The sequence below is a fragment of the Littorina saxatilis genome, linkage group LG12, assembly GCF_037325665.1.
Source record: "Littorina saxatilis isolate snail1 linkage group LG12, US_GU_Lsax_2.0, whole genome shotgun sequence".
Classification (NCBI taxonomy): Eukaryota; Metazoa; Mollusca; class Gastropoda; order Littorinimorpha; family Littorinidae; genus Littorina; species Littorina saxatilis.
In genome coordinates this window covers 59,546,687-59,559,883 of record NC_090256.1, presented here as the reverse complement: position 1 = coordinate 59,559,883, position 13,197 = coordinate 59,546,687, and the positions used below count along the sequence as shown (strand labels likewise).

General features: G+C 39.5%; 1 long non-coding RNA gene across 1 annotated transcript; it reads left to right on the top strand.

Moving 5' to 3' along the window:
- Positions 1-3,876: 3,876 nt before the first annotated feature.
- On the top strand, positions 3,877-12,800 carry LOC138982406 (uncharacterized). The gene is made up of 2 exons (XR_011460862.1): positions 3,877-9,621; positions 10,200-12,800. It is a non-coding gene; the product is annotated as an uncharacterized lncRNA (long non-coding RNA).
- The last annotated feature ends 397 nt before the right edge of the window (positions 12,801-13,197 follow it).

Here is a 13,197-nt window from a genome sequence, read left to right as displayed (position 1 = left end):
TAAGTATATTAATCAAATGAAAATTTACTTAGAAATTTTCCATTTGTGTATAAAATATGTTGGTTTTGTCATGTACTGTCTGTTCAAATGCACCCATAACAACTAAAACTATGAAACTGTTGAAAGCAGAGCCTTCATTACAATGATTACATTCATGTATACTGTGTCAGTTCATATTACTGTATATATATATATATTATTAGAGTTTACTGTTCATGGCGTTGAGAGTCTTATGCTTGTTGGTAGTGTTGGTAAATTCGTTCATCACTGCAACTTTATCATTGACGTGCTTGTCCGTGTCGATTGCTAGATGTTCACACCATCCCCCAACCAGCACGAATGTTGCTGTCCTGTGGAGGTCATTGCTTGTACATTTGCTATATTGGTACAGTGGAACCCCACTGTGAAGATTTTTAGAGGTCTAAAAAGGGGGTTCCACTGTAGCTTCTTTGCTCCATTCAATCATACCTCACTTCTGATATGTTTATGATGATTGTTTTCACTAATGCTTGACTTGATAACACAGAAGCTGGCTACCTCTTCTGTGGTTAATAAATTGTTTTACAGTGGAGACTCCAGAGATCCAGATCCTTGACGTGTAGCCAACGCGGGTAGCTGTACATGTACCTGTATTGTGTAGCTATGATGTCACACGTTCTGGAAATTTGGTCTGGATTCTCCACAACTAGAACTGAACACCATGAAGCAGACGATCTAATCTCAAACTCTCACTTTAATGAAAGAAAGCCTGTCCAAGCTTATATCTGACACTTCTCAATGATGTGTTTGGGTATACGCAACACACCTTTTGCCTGATTGCGATGTACAATTACTATTATTTGGAAAATTCGTGTGCGGAAATGCCTCTGCCGTGCGAACAAATCCACACAAATTTACCTTTTATTTTCTGGAAACAGCACATTCAAATCCGCTAATGCTTTTATATCTGTTCAGGTCAGTTTACTATGCTGAAGAGAAGATTCAGAATCAAACACATTCCTCTTCAGCACAACCACTTACCAGAATCCATTTTACACATCATGTTGGCTAGCGCAACATGGAAAACACGTGACGTGAAAGCTTGATTTTATTACGTTATACGTACAAGGAACGTCATTGCTACAGGTACAGGTTCCCGTCTTGGCTACAGGTCATGGATCTAGAACTCTGGACTGACTAATTTTGCACTTATTACATTATTTTCCCATCGCTGGGAAATTCGGGTCACTTCCTCCCAGTGGAAAGCTAGCAGCAACAGAGTCATGCTACCCAGGTGTTAGTGTGTGTTAAGGTGTAATCAGCCACCTTGTCTTTTACTTGCCACAGTGGTGACACAGGGATGGTACATTGATACGGTCTCTGTGTCTGCACATAAAGATGACCGGCGAGTCCATTCCTGTCTGGGTTAGAACCCGTGACCCGCGGAGTACAAGTCCAGAGCTTTTGTTTGTTTGTTTGCTTAACGCCCAGCCGACCACGAAGAGCCATATCAGGGCGGTGCTGCTTTGACATATAACGTGCGCCACACACAAGACAGAAGTCGCAGCACAGGCTTCATGTCTCACCCAGTCACATTATTCTGACACCGGACCAACCAGTCCTAGCACTAACCCCATAATGCCAGACGCCAGGCGGAGCAGCCACTAGATTGCCAATGTTAAAGTCTTAGGTATGACCCGGCCGGGGTTCGAACCCACGACCTCCCGATCACGGGGCGGACGCCTTACCACTAGGCCAACCGTGCCGGTAGTCCAGAGCTCTTCCAATTGATAGAGGTAGAGAGAGTAAGTGACAAACAGAAAGACATGCAGTGACTGTGAGGACAATCTAAATCAAAAGTAACTTCCTGATGGTAAAGCACTTGCTTATGTCAAGTTATGAACTACAGAAGATCCATGAAAAATCACATGGACAAGGGTTTTCCTCTAACTTTATTGACTTTGAAAAGTTTTCAAAACTTTAAAAATAAATCACTCAACCATTTTTCATTCATTACTGCTATGTTGTGGAGAGGGCTGCATACATGTACATATTCTTGTGTTGCTTCTAATCTGATCTTTCTTTCTTTCTTTATTTGGTGTTTAACGTCGTTTTCAACCATTCAAGGTTATATCGCGACGGCTTCTAATCTGATCTCAACACTTATTTAACTGTTCAAACACTACTGTTGTTGTACAAGTGTATGTGTACATTCATGATGGTGTAATCTGGTCTAGAGCTATATCTACTGTTATTGTGAGAGCTGTTGTACTAAAACATTTGTGTTCTGCATGTGTCATAACTTTCCATGTATGTTTAGTGTTTTTCCAAAATTCTTACCAAGATTACTTATTTATTACCTCTTTAGTTGCAATCTTGTAATCTGAGCAATGTTTGTGTTTGTTTGATCTTCTTCTTTATTTGAATCCTTTGGTCAGAAGTATACATAGTTTGATATGCAAAATTGTGCTAAAGCCAGTAGTTTTGATGAAGATAATGTATTGTAACTGACACAAAACTAGACTATGCAGGGATTTTTGTTTGATTTCATTTTGTTCTTTTATGCATAAATGTTGTTTTGTAACTTTCTGTTTCTGTTTTGTTTTAAACATCAGTGTTGGAGCAGGTGTATCATCAGTCACGAACTTATCATTCAAAAACCTAAAAGTACATCAGAATCATCAAAAGGTGCAGTCCTCATGAAAGTGATCATGAGCAATACATTGCACTACAGATTTGGGTTAGGGGGAAGAATTTACCCGATGCTCCCCAGCATGTTGTAAGAGGCGACTAACGGATTCTGTTTCTCCTTTTACCCTTGTTAAGTGTTTCTTGTATAGAATATAGTCAATGTTTGTAAAGATTTTAGTCAAGCAGTATGTAACTTGTAAGAAATGTTAAGTCCTTTGTACTGGAAACTTGCATTCTCCCAGTAAGGTCATATATTGTACTACGTTGCAAGCCCCTGGAGCAAATTTTTGATTACCGTAAAAGTCGACCTATAAGACGCACCTGGGTATAAGCCGCACCCCCCGATTTTTAAAAGAAAATCAGAAAAATCCATACACAAGCCGCTCCGGCATACAAGCCGCGCCTAGAAGCAAAGTTCAAGTCAAGAAACATCGAAAGTCAACGAAAAAAACCCACACACACACAAAAACGAACCGGCTAACTTGTCAGTTTTGCACTTTACTTTCAGCATCAGATGTTGAGTGATTGACAGAACTCTGGACTATCAAACTGTCCTCTCGTCCTGCACACAGCACCCGTAGTTAGTTCTGTAAATCACTCAACATCTGATGCTGAAAATCCGCTGAAGTCGGACTCCTCAGTGTCGGAGATGAACAAGTTCAGAATGGCTTCTGGCACAGAGTCACCGGAAGTGTCACTCTCGGCCCCACTGTCAGTGGCTGTCGTGTTGTCTGCTCCAGTGATGATAAACGTTTCAGAATTTCTGTTAGTTCTGTTAATGTTTCAACCTCTAAAGGCACACAGTCTTTCTGGGTGCATGGGCACTCCTTGGATTTTCACAGAATTCAGTCACGGAATGCTTTGTTTTAGGAGATGTGCGTGTTGCTGTTCTCTGTAGTAGTAATGCGAAGTGATCGATCAAAACCGGTGTATGGCAACGTGCAACCCATTACTGTGTGAGTGTAAGTTATTGTCATGCTTCAAACTTCCGGAAAGAAGGTGAGTGAGTGAATTGAGGTAAACACAGCTGATTCAAGGCCATTACACAGCGGCGATCCAACTTCCGGAAACTAGGTCACTGAGCGAAGTCGGATACACGCCACTGATTCAGAAAAAGTCATTCATAAGCCGCACCGCCTTATAAGCCGCAGAGGTCCATTTAGGGAAAAAAAGTCGCGGCTTATAGGTCGACTTTTACGGTAGTGCTTTTGTGAACAAGAAACAATTGACAAGTGGCTCTATTCCATCTCCCCCCCCCTTTCCCCGTCGCGATATAACCTTCGTGGTTGAAAACGACGTTAAACACCAAATAAAGAAAGAACAGATTTGTCCAGGTTTCATGTGAGAAGAGCATCCTTTGACTTGGATACAAAAATGTACAGCCTAGTTGCTTATCCTTTGAATAGTTGGAATCTTTTGTTGAATAAATTCATTAACAAAATTCTCCCAGTAAGGTAATATATATTGTACTACGTTGCAAGCCCCTGGAGCAATTTTTTGATTAGTGCTTTTGTGAACAAGAAACAATTAACAAGTGGCTCTATCCCATCCCCCCCCTTTCCCCGTCGCGATATAACCTTGAACGGTTGAAAACGACGTTAAACACCAAATAAAGAAAAGAAAGATCATTAACAAAAATTCTCATTCTGCACAGAAAGCAGCCAAGCTGTAGATTGTGTGTTATGTGTCCAAGTTGAAGGCTTATGTTAAATAATCCCATGTAAAAGCCTGGGAGGCTTATGTTAATAATCCCATATAAAAGCCTGGGCAGACAGATCTGTGGTGGTGCACATGATCACTTACACCAGAAGGAGTGTGCCTCTGAATTGTGAAATATCTTTATGTCTGCATACTTTAAGTGGGTGAATGTCTGGTGCCTTGCTGAATGCTCTAAAGAGGAAACATCATGCCACTTCTCTGATGCACCTGTTTTAGTGTGTTATCAATCATAAATACTGAAACTGTGCCACATTTAGGACCAGGATTATTTTTATTCTGCTTTTCCTTGGTTTTCTTGATCACAATCTGGGCACTCTTCTTGTTTCGAACAGGTTTAAGACATATTTTGCACTTTTAGTTGGGCCGAGTTTTACTTTGAAGTTATATGGTTTGTTTACTATTTCCCTTGAACCCTTCATCTCTAATTTTGTACATGTGCATACGGTGTGTGTGTGTGTGTGTGTGTGTGTGTGTGTGTGTGTGTGTGTAAAAGAGAGGGAGAGAGATAAGATCAATTTCACATCCAGCCCTTGCCAAATGAGGGACTATGAGAGAGAGAGAGAGAGAGAGAGAGAGAGAGAGAGAGAGAGAGAGAGAGAGAGAGAGAGAGAGAGAGAGAGAGAGAGAGAGAGAGAGAGAGAGAGAGAGAGAAAGAAAGAGTATAAATGAGTGTGTGTGCACTATAATATGAATGTGTAATCAGATTTATCTTTTTTGTGCTCCTAGTTCCACATCAGATTGGTGATAAAAGAAGAAGAAAAGAGTGAGAAGGAAATAGTTCATTTTCATTTAACCGCTCAACTTTTTTTTAAACAAATTGCGTGTACTGTATGTATAATACTCAAGGTTTTGAGGGAGAGGGGTAAGGAGCCTTGAAGTGACCCATTTCTTTATGCGCTGAAAGCATCAGAGATAAAAGTATGGTAGTCTGTTGTGACTTAACTGTGCATACATGTAACAACTGTCCTCTTTATCTCCAGTTCAAGTCTGTGATTGTTTTATCAAAGGTTAATATTTGTGGTGTCATTTTCTCTTGTTTTATCAAACGTTAATACGTTTGGTATCATTTTCTGGGCTCTGTTGTTGGTATTTTTATTTTATTTTATGTTTTTCTTTATGAAAGTCTGTTCTCATTATCTCCACAAATGACTATTTATGCTTGCATTTTTTAAGCACAACGTCTGACCTTCTGAACTTGGGATAATGCTTTATGCTGCTTTCACAGAAGTCTTTATATATTATATTGATTTGTTCTGCTCTCGCAATTTTTGTGTGTGGCTGTCATTAATGCTTATGGGCTGATTATGACATTCATTTTGGCAACTTTTGTTTTTAAAAGGCCTATCAAAATCTTACATGATAATTTTGAAAGGCTGGGATGGTAATTTTTGTTTTCACATTGTTTAATCTAATTTTGTAATTTTAAAATGCTATACATGCCTCAGGATGCTTCATGCTTAATGCTTAATAATTTATTAATGCACACAGTGTCATGAGATTGAGATGGATTTGCTAGGTTACTGACTATGGCTGTACCTGTGCTATCCTGTGAAACGCTCTCTTATGAAGAGCAGTACAATTAGTATTTTAGGCTCTTCTGTCCTTTTACTTCAATTGCCGGATAGTTTTTAGACCATGATCACAATTACTCTATTCCACTCACACTAAATGCTGTATATTACGATGTATCAAGAATATGCTTGAGACCATTTGACCTTATCATATTAAACTCATTGGACTTTCACGCTCATGTACATTATGATACATCCTATTTTCAACTTATTGTACATCAGATTGTTATGCCATGTTAAAACAAGTGCCATATTGATTGTTTACACTCATCTGTAAGTTACATGAACATATAGATGTGGACATCATTTTTAAACACTGACAGTTACTGATGCAGGGGTGGTCACATTTGATGCAAATTGGGCGTACTCCTGTTGCAGGGGTGGTCAAATTTGATGCAAATTAGGCGTACTCCTGATGCAGGGGTGGTCAAATTTGATGCAAATTGGGCGTACTCCTGATGCAGGGGTGGTCAAATTTGATGCAAATTGGGCATACTCCTAAAGCAGGGGTGGTGAAATTTGATTCAAATTGGGCGTACTCCTGATGCAGGGGTGGTCAAATTTGATGCAAATTGGGCGTACTCCTGATGCAGGAGTTGTCAAATTTGATGCAAATTGGGCATACTCCTGATGCAGGGGTGGTCAAATTTGATTCAAATTGGGCGTACAGTGAAACCCTCCCTTTTAAGACCTCCAAAAATCGGAGAAAATCAAATCTTAAAAAGGAAGTACAGTAGTCTTAAAATGGGTGTACATTTCAATCAATCAATCAATGAGTCTTATATCGCGCATATTCCGTGGGTACAGTTCTAGGCGCTCTGCAGTGATGCCGTGTGAGATGAAATTTTATACGGCCAGTTTTACAGAGGTTACGAACAGAAACTCAGAAACAGGGTCTTAATTAAATTAAAAGGCAGGGAGTCTTAAAAGATGGGATCCACTGTGCTTCCTGGAGGTGTTTTATCTGGTATACCTGCAGGCACTTTTCCTGGTGTTAAGAGATCACACTCAAGCCTGTGCCTGGCGCAAGACTGCTGTGAATTACCGAGTTTGGTTTCACTATTGTAAGATTGAAGTCATTTTATACCAACATGATCAAAGGAAAGCTTTTCCTGCTGCCAGAAAAAACGCCTCCAGAAAATACACCTGCTTTGTATCGAATTAGACCCTGTCTGCCTTACTGTTAGGAAGACTTTGTGTATTTCTATTATTGCTGGTACTAGACATATTCTGTTTTGTCAGCAAGCTGCATCACCCAGTTTTATTCAGCTGTTGTGCGTGAAGTACAATTCAAGGGTTAAAGATTTGAAAGCCTTACCTTAAGTTTATGGCTTTTCTGATTTTCAGCCTTATCTCAAGTTACATGTAATGGCTTCCAGAAAAAAATATCAAAAATGACCTAAACTGGGAACCTCTGAATAAAATAATTGAACAAGAAGGTGCTCTTGATTTCATATGCTATTGAGTCCATTTTTAAATTCTACAGCTTGCATAGGTTGAGTTGACCTGGTAGACAGAGGCAGGATCGTTACTGTTTGACGTTGGCTGTCTGTAAAACGCTGAAACGTATTTCAAATCGCTGAAATCTGTACCATTATTTCAGCAGAATGTCAACAAAAACCTGTCCCTTTGTGTAAAAATCCTACATCAAAACCATTTCATGAATGTCCAAGAACAGATGTCTTGCTTCTCAGAACTTTAAAGATGCCATCCTTCTTGTATAGAAAGCATTCGGACTGTACATGCATTTTTGGGGTAAGTTTAAAGATGCTCTTGTCCCATGTAAAAGCCTGGCCAAGATGAATGGCGGTGAAATTGTGATGCATGGTACCTTTAAAACCCGGGCTGGTTTACAAAGATGGAACAGGTTAGTTCTGTGTTCAGGGAAAATCTTTATCTTCTGTTTCAATTCCTCTGTGGTATTGTTTTAGACGAACCGGTGATTGCACTTTTTCCCTGAAAATATTGTCGTTTGTATTTTTGATGACCCTTCATTAATTGCGCAGCGTGAGTGTTATGTTAATGGTGTCTGCTGTACCTGTATGTGTATACCGGTGTGTACTTTAGTGTTATGTGTTTAAGGTACATTTCTCTGGTGTAACCCGTCATGTTCACCACAACAGATCTGTTTACTCATTTACATGGGAATATAAGAGCAAAAATTACTTCAGTTCATGCACATGTCAGAAGTCAATAGCCTGGCTGTTTCCTATACAGAGTGGGAATTTCACATTGATAGGCTTCCATTTGAAACTTTAATGTTATCATGGTTGAAGCCCAACAGAGCAAAGTGACAAGGGGCTTCAATTAGGCTTTGGGAGTGCTCCATAATATGGACCTTGATAATCGAAAAGTTTTAAGTGGAAGCCTGTCAATGTTATTGTAATTATATCTGTCACCAAACTTGTTTTTGCTTTCATGCGATTGCAACAAGGCCAGAATGATTTCGTTCTGTTCACATACTCCTTTCAGTTCACTGAACTGCAAGGGTCAAGTCCCAGAAATGTGTTTCCGTATTACCATCCCATCAGTCTACTTCCGCTTAATTCTTTCACATATGGTTTTTTTCTTCTTTTTAGTTATCGAATGAAAGCAAAAATTGTCTCTCCTCTCAAAAGTAATGTTAGGAATTGACTCACACTGCCCAGGAGAATACATCAATTTATGTCAAGCCGTCGACGTAGATTCTTCACATGAATCATACCCCCCGCGGGTTAGGGGGAAGAATTTACCCGATGCTCCCCAGCATGTCGTAAGAGGCGACTAACGGATTCTGTTTCTCCTTTTACCCTTGTTAAGTGTTTCTTGTATAGAATATAGTCAATGTTTGTAAAGATTTTAGTCAAGCAGTATGTAAGAAATGTTAAGTCCTTTGTACTGGAAACTTGCATTCTCCCAGTAAGGTAATATATTGTACTACGTTGCAAGCCCCTGGAGCAATTTTTTGATTAGTGCTTTTGTGAACAAGAAACAATTAACAAGTGGCTCTATCCCATCTCCCCCCCTCCCCCCCCCCCCCCCCCCCCTTTCCCCGTCGCGATATAACCTTTGTGGTTGAAAACGACGTTAAACACCAAATAAAGAAAGAAAGAACACATGAATCATGGTCTCAGTGTTTTGCAGCCTTTCTGTCTTTGCTACTTGTAAACGACCCTCACGGCTAACAGAGACTAGTTGAGCGTGTATCAATGCATCTCACCGGCAGGTGTTCAATGAGCCGAGTTCTGGTGTTCATCAGAATGAACACCAGTGTTCTGACCAATCACAGAACCTGTTACATTCTAAACCCAGCTTGATTGAATTTCAACATTGTGTAGAATTCTTTTTACAGATGACATACATGTCAATTTGATCAATTAATTCAGGGAAACAAAATGTAGCCACACCTTCATTTTGTTTTAATGTGTCCAAGTGCAAGTGTTTTCTTTTTCCATGTGAAAGCCAGGACAGGTCTGTGGAGTTGCATACAGTGGAACCCCCCTATTAAGACCTCCAAAAATCTGAGAAAACAAGGTCTTAAAAAGGACTCCCTCTTAAAATGGGGGTAAATTTACACAGGTCATGAACAGAAAGTCTGAGAAAACAAGGTCTTAAAAAGGACTCCCTCTTAAAATGGGAGTAAATTTACACAGGTTATGAACAGAAAGTCTGAGAAAACAAGGTCTTAACAAGAGGCGAAGCCTTCAAGGCTCACGTAAGAAATCGACAAACAGTAACACAAACTCAATCACTCCGTCGCACACACACACACACAGTACACACACACACACACACACACGCACACGCACACACACACACACACACACACACACACACACACACACAGAAAGAGCATAGGTGAAACTGTGCAAGAAAGCGAGACACTAGATCTAGATCTGTCTGTCTGCATGTAGCCTACTTACATGGACACGACTGCCAAATAGTCTCGGCCCGCTCAAAATAACAATCACCGAGACTTTCAGTAATTCCATCGCGTGACGTCCAACCCTCGTACGTCATAATGTGACGTCAATGTAATATGACGTCTTCAAATGTTAAAGTTTCTACCACAGACATACATACATACATACATACATACATACATACATACATACATACATACATACATACATACGCACGCACGCACAGACAGACAAAAGTTAGCATCGCATAGGCTACACTTCGTGAGCCAAAAAGGACTCCCTCTTAAAATGGGGGTAAATTTACAGAGGTTATGAACAGAAAGTCTGAGAAAACAAGGTCTTAAAAAGGACTCCCTCTTAAAATGGGGGTAAATTTACAGAGTTTATGAACAGAAAATCTGAGAAAACAAGGTCTTAAAAAGGACTCCCTCTTAAAATGGGGGTAAATTTACAGAGTTTATGAACAGAAAGTCTGAGAAAACAAGGTCTTAAAAAGGACTCCCTCTTAAAATGGGGGTAAATTTACAGAGTTTATGAACAGAAAGTCTGAGAAAACAAGGTCTTAAAAGGGAGGGAGTCTTAGATCGGGGGGTCTTAAAAGGGGGGTTCCACTGTATGTTTGCCAGAAGGACAATACATTCAAGATGAAATATAATACTGTAATAATGAGGTGAAAAAACACCTGTTATCACTCAATCGCCGATGGTGTCTGTTCAAAGAAAACATGCTGCTTTGTTGCGCTTTTGTTTTTTGTTTTGTTGATTTGTGTTTGTGTTAGATTGGAAAAAATAAGTCTTCTTTAGCATGTACATTATTTGTGTGTAGCAGCAGATGTTCGTTCATTTTAATAAAATGCAAGAGGAACGTGCATGTTAACAGCGTTTGGGTTGGTTTTAGTTTTGTTTGAATAGTTTTGGGTTGTGAGTTCTTCTTGGGTTATTTCATTGATAGTCCGTTTTAAAGGTGATTGATTGTATAAAAACAAAGCAAAGAACCCGTATGCGGTGATCACTTCAGCACCCAGAAAAAGACATAAACACCTGTTAAGAAAACGTAAAACTACTGTTTATATAGTGCCACAAATATTAACTTACACTTCTGAAAGGGAAAATATGAATACATGTACCTTGATAAAGGCACACCAGCCATGAGTAACTCAAGTATGCTTCATTATACATGTAGGATATTAAGCTACTTAACTCAATAAAGAAAATGTCAGTAAATGTGGTAGATCAGGATCAACTTTCTAGTGTCTGGAGTTATGCTTCAACATTTTTATCATTCTTTTATGGGGCGAAGGAGCCTCCAAGTGCTCAGTTCAACAATATTTGGGTTTTCTGCAGTGTCTTATTCTGCTATTCCAACCCAAAACTATATATTGTATGTTGAGTGCATTTAAAGACCCCGGTGACAGGAACAATGCTTTGAAGTATCAGAGGCTACTGTGGTCTGAAAGCCAATTTTCTATGAATACATTCATTGTATGTTGAATACATTTATTTCTAGGGTAATGAATACTGGTGTTAAACAGGAAAATCATTTGTTGCATGAATATTCAGTGACCCATTTTTGCAGAACATTTTGACAGTGTTGACAGTCTACATGTCAAACACACTTAGGATGCAATTTTAGGTGCAACACTACCCCCCGCGGGTTAGGGGGAGTCCCATATTGGTTGAGACGAGAAAGAATTTACCCGATGCTCCCCAGCATGTCATAAGAGGCGACTAACGGATTCTGTTTCTCCTTTTACCCTTGTTAAGTGTTTCTTGTATAGAATATAGTCAATTTTTGTAAAGATTTTTGTCAAGCAGTATGTAAGAAATGTTAAGTCCTTTGTACTGGAAACTTGCATTCTCCCAGTAAGGTAATATATTGTACTACGTTGCAAGCCCCTGGAGCAAATTTTTGATTAGTGCAGAAATTGTTTAGGTTTCCAAGGGGTCTTAAAAGGTGGTACCTTCTGTATGGCAGATGATACCAAGAGATAACTAGACAGATGTGTGAATGTTGGTTGGAGGTACAGGCTAATTATATTCCTTGTGTTTTACGACACTTCGCGAAATGAAATCTTGTGATCTTAAATGTTGCACGGAAATGAAGTCCCCTTTATGTAGATATGTACTGACTTTGTCACTTGTGCCAGTCATGGCCCTAGCTGTGTGTCAAGAGTGTGAATTTATGTGCAGTTACATGACACTAACTGCACATAAATTCACACTATTGACAGTACTTTGCCATCCTTTGCAGAGTGGTTGGATCAGTTTGATTAAAAGAAAATATGAGTTATATCACATGAGCATTGGTTTTCTTTAATTAAACAATGAAATATGTTCTGCATCTATTCATCCATGGATTTTTCATGTACATGTGTTTTATCTTTGTTATTGAACGTTAGCTGCCTCCGAGTTTTGGATTTGTTATTGTGAGATAAAACGTACAGGAGGTATTGTTTTGCTGGAATGTGTGTAAAAAAACCCAGTTGAAGTAGTGTACTGCTCATGCGTGAATATCATTTTGTGTTATTGATACCGGTGTGTACAACCAGAAAGGCACGACTTTTTGTTGAAAGCATCTGACGTTGTTCCTGGCGTCAGATTTTACAATAAATACCAGACATTCAGAATTTTAATCAGAAACGCTTTCTTTCCCCTAGTGTGTGTGTACACTAACAACCCTCTGCATAATTTTTATGATTAAAACAAAAAACTTTTTTTTTATATGTTCTGTTAATGTCACGCCATAACAAGTGCACTTTACTGCTTTTCCTGAAAAGGTAAGGGTTGGCTCGCACCAACTAACCTTTAATCAAACATGCGTTTTGTCTCTGCTTTCATGTGATCATGTGTAGAAGTTCGTTTTTATTGTGATGACATTTTCATTCCTGCTTGTGAGCGAATGTGATTCGAAATATACAAATTAAATGTAATGTATAGTGCATTTTGTGTCTGCTTTTGAAAGAGAAAGACTGGGGAGAGACACGGGGGGGTGGGGGGGGGGTGGGAGGGGGGGAAGAGGAGAGAGACAGAAGGGGGTGGGTGGGGGGAGGAAGAAAGAGGAAGAGAGACCATGGGTGTACAGTGAGTATTTTGTACACGCTATTAATTAATAGACATGTTGATAGACGTATAATTGTAAACATACTGACAGCGGGAAAACAAACCTGTACATATTTTGACATGATATGTTCCTGAACTGTAACTTTTCATGAGTTTTTTTTTAAAGTTAACAAGAAGCAACCCCCCGCGGGTTAGGGGGAAGAATTTACCCATGCTCCCCAGCATGTCGTAAGAGGCGACTAACGGATTCTGTTTCTCCTTTTACCCTTGTTAAGT